This window comes from Benincasa hispida, chromosome 10 (assembly GCF_027475165.1).
Source record: "Benincasa hispida cultivar pf3 chromosome 10, pf3_genome.v1.1, whole genome shotgun sequence".
Classification (NCBI taxonomy): Eukaryota; Viridiplantae; Streptophyta; class Magnoliopsida; order Cucurbitales; family Cucurbitaceae; genus Benincasa; species Benincasa hispida.
Window position 1 is genome coordinate 25,734,619 of NC_143487.1, and position 4,000 is coordinate 25,738,618.

Here is a 4,000-nt window from a genome sequence, read left to right on the forward strand (position 1 = left end):
AGAAAAAGGGCCAAATTAGCAAAACCCACAACCATTGCAAAATCGTAACCATATAATGAGATGTCTCCTATATATGTATATATGAGAAGATTGCTTATAAAATCTAAAGAAACTTGAAGATGAACCAAAACACTTTTTCTTTAGTGGCATCTAGAGCTTTCAGAAAGAAGGAAATTATTGGAAACACTGAAATTGTCGAAATTTGGTTTTGGTTTTTCAAAAACTATTTCGATTTTGATTATTTTTTTTCTTAAATGTCTCTTTGTTTTGTTTTATGGTCGTTGCATAAGAGAATGATGAAAGTTAATAATGAGAGATATTTTAATCCTTGGTAAATTTTGATTTGTTGAAATATAAAAGTAAGTATGATTTACTTATGTTTTCAACTTTTATTTTGACTATTTTAGTTAAATGAGAATTGTATTAGGACTTTTTAAATACTTAATTAGTTGTAAATTTGTTATATTTTGGTTATTAGTATGTAACTACTTATTAGTTACTTTTCTTCAATTCAGATCCTATATGTACAAGGATATATGTATTAATAGGAAGAAAGTGGAGTTGATTTTCTCCTCATTTTTGGGAATATACAACTCCTTCCTATTCAACACTTGTTATGGTATTAGAGCTTTTTTGCAATTTGTGTTGAATTTTGGCGCTTCCTTCGTTTCCCTATATATCCAACCTAGGTCAATTTTCTTCTTCGATTGACCTTCCCCATGACTGCACCAACGAACACAGAGTCCTCCATAGCTTCAGATCTTGAAGCTCAACTGAATCCTTACATTCTGCATCACTCGATTGCTCCCACAAACAATCTTGTTACTCAACCTCTCGTTGGTTCAAACAACTACTCTTCATCATGGAGTAAAGCGATGTATCTTGCTCTTTTGGGTAAGAACAAGCTTGATTTTGTTAGTGGAACTATCAAGAAACCAACAACAGAAGGTCATCTCCTATCGACTTTGTTCTCTCGTTGATACTCATGAAGTTGTGCCTTCAAGTTGTATAACAAGTTCTGAGCATCAACTTTCTTCTCCACCAGATACCAATACTGACAGTAACAGAGATGCCATAGGTACTGAAGCTTCTAATGAAGCTACAGTTGATGGAATTCCTAATGAACCAATTGTTGTTGAGCACAGTAATGCTGATAATGAGATTCCTATTGAGTAGGATTTTGCGCCTACTGCCATCATTCCCAGATGATCATCAAGACATAAACACACTCCTTCACATCTCAAAGATTTCCATTGTAACCTTATTCAAATTCGCTTTATGGCTTCTACAGCTCCCTTCTTTTTTGGAAAATACCTTTCTTATGAAAAATACTCGTCAATTATAAACATTACTTGTTGAATGTTGCTTTTGTTTATGAGCAACTTTTTACCACTAAGCTGTCAGAATACAAGAGTGGAGAGATGCTATGGATGCAGAACTAAATGCAATGGAGATAAATGATACCTGGACAGTGGTGTCTTTACCCAAAAATCATTTGGTTGATACTATTTAAGATCCTGCAAAGTGAACCTCCTTATTAAAAAATCAGCTCTAATGATGAACTTGTATTGATTACTAAACTTCTTATTCACATATATGTTTTTCAAAGTTAAAGTAAACTATACAAAGAATCAAGAAATTGTTACTCTATTAAAAATCATTACAAAAAGAGAAACTATCGAATTAATATCCCCTCCAGATCAAAGGCCATCAAATTTGAGAACCCACAAAAGAAAATTTCCTAAGTTCAGGAAGTAACGATCTGCATCAATTCGTTGACTATTTAGAAAATCCCACCCACATTAGATTAGCATTATAGAAATTGGAGGTGTAGAAAGGTAGGGAAAAGAACAGACTTCAAAACACACCTAAAAACCCATAAACTAAAATTGTGGCAAAGTTCAGAAATATAGGATTCCAATCGGCAAGGAAAATAAAAAATCTACCGGAACAAAACATGTCATTTTTCAAAGTCATTTACGTTGAAAAAAAAATCATTTGTGATGAAAGAATTGCAAGTAACAGAGATTCCTGAGCCTTTAAATCATTAAGATTCAAGAATAATGAGAAGAACAAGATTGTTTTATACAATCTCCGAATTGAGTTAAGAACTACTATCCTCACTTAAACATACAATACAAAATATTTAGTTAAGAATGATACAAGAATACAAGATACTTGAAACACAAATTGAAGTCAGTACAATCCTTAAATAAGGGATATTCCATTATTACATTTTCATCATATCAATGGCAAATTAAAATGCATCAGAATTAATACGAGAAAGGTACCTTAAGGGAAGAAATTACAGAAGAGAATCATAAAAAAAACAATATTGGTTTTCACTTTGTAGACAACTTCATAGCCCCCAACACCTATTTTGCTTGATGGATGAAAATTCCTAGTTGCTGACCTCATGGAATTATAAGAAAAGATGTGAACATTTTTTGTACCAACAATCCCTAACTAAATACAAAGCAGCAAATCATTTCCAATTATTAGAAATTATTGAAACCCCCTTAAAAAAAAAAAATAATTAAGAATATATAAATTAACCTAGAATCTACAAAAGAAAACAAAGTTACCTGATTCTCACCATCAGTTGGTTCCTTAGGGCTACTTCCCTTTACAACAATTCAGGATTGCAAAACAACAAGAAGTCATTACAATATATAGTGTCACTCATCTACACACACAAACCACTTTATACATCCCTTTCTTCACACTTTAAAGACCCTTGAAACAGTATGTAGCTTCTTAACGATGACCAGAAAATACTAGAAAGATTTCTAAAGCCCTTCCATCAATTAGGGAAATTGTCCAAGCAACGATGAGCTAATATGAGCTGCGTAGCATGATCTAAACAGGAACTAGTGTTGGGAATGGTGTCCTAAATCTCCTTGTAATCTCGTAGTTTGTAAACTCTATATAAACATATTGTTGTTAATAAAATAAATGTTATTTTATAAGCATATACTCAATCCAATAAACTAAGATTCGAGGTTATTTCATGTAATTTAAACAAGTATATAAAGACATACAAGTGGATCTTGTTTAAATAATAACCTAAATGGTTTGTAGTAGATGGATAAGATTGGGTACATTATTCTGGTGACACTACAAATATAGCCTGTTTTGTAGGTGTTACAAGTGTTGTAAAGTGCTACAAATGATTTAATCCTGATCATTCATGTGGAGACATGGAAGCGGGGGTATCCTATTCAAAGAGTTTGTATAAAATCGGATCACAAAATGATTAGTCTCTTTATATAATACCATTAATAATAGAGACTTACATTTCATTAGGATGACCATAAGTGACATGACCGGAATCCTAAGTGAGTTGTGAACTCTGATTCATGAAGGCGATCCTTTGATTTATATGACTGAGAATGGCCAGATTGCCAATTCAACAAGCCTGTCATTTTGGGAATTTGTCTGACTATGGAGTTAGAAACTCAGCTACACAAGACGAAATTCACTCCTTCCTCGATGCAGAAGTAAGTAGATAAATTGCTCCCTTAAGGGTTGATTCCAAGTCTTGAACATAATGGCCACACCCTCTCTTGGCCGAAGAGGACTTGGTCACAGTGGAACTATGACTTATTGTTCATTAGAGGAATCAGTGATATTTAAGAAGTTAGATGTAACAACAGGGAAAAAACGGTATTTTGGCCCAGCTGTACTTACGAGCAATTTTTGAATGATCATCGCACTGTTGATTGGTTATATCCAATGGACACAGAAATTTATCTGTAGTGCGAAGAGTGTAGCTGTCGGTCTTTAGTGGAGTGATCGACAGTTAACGGATGTTGATCGACAGTTAATGGATGTTGAGTAATTTAATTAAAGAGTTTAATTATTTATTCGAGTACCGTTGGAGCTTCAATCTACAGGTCCATAAGGTCCCCACTGTAGCTCAACGGATTTAATCTTTGGATTAATTTGAAGTGTTCAAATTAATTGAGGAAATTAATTATATATAATTATACATGATATA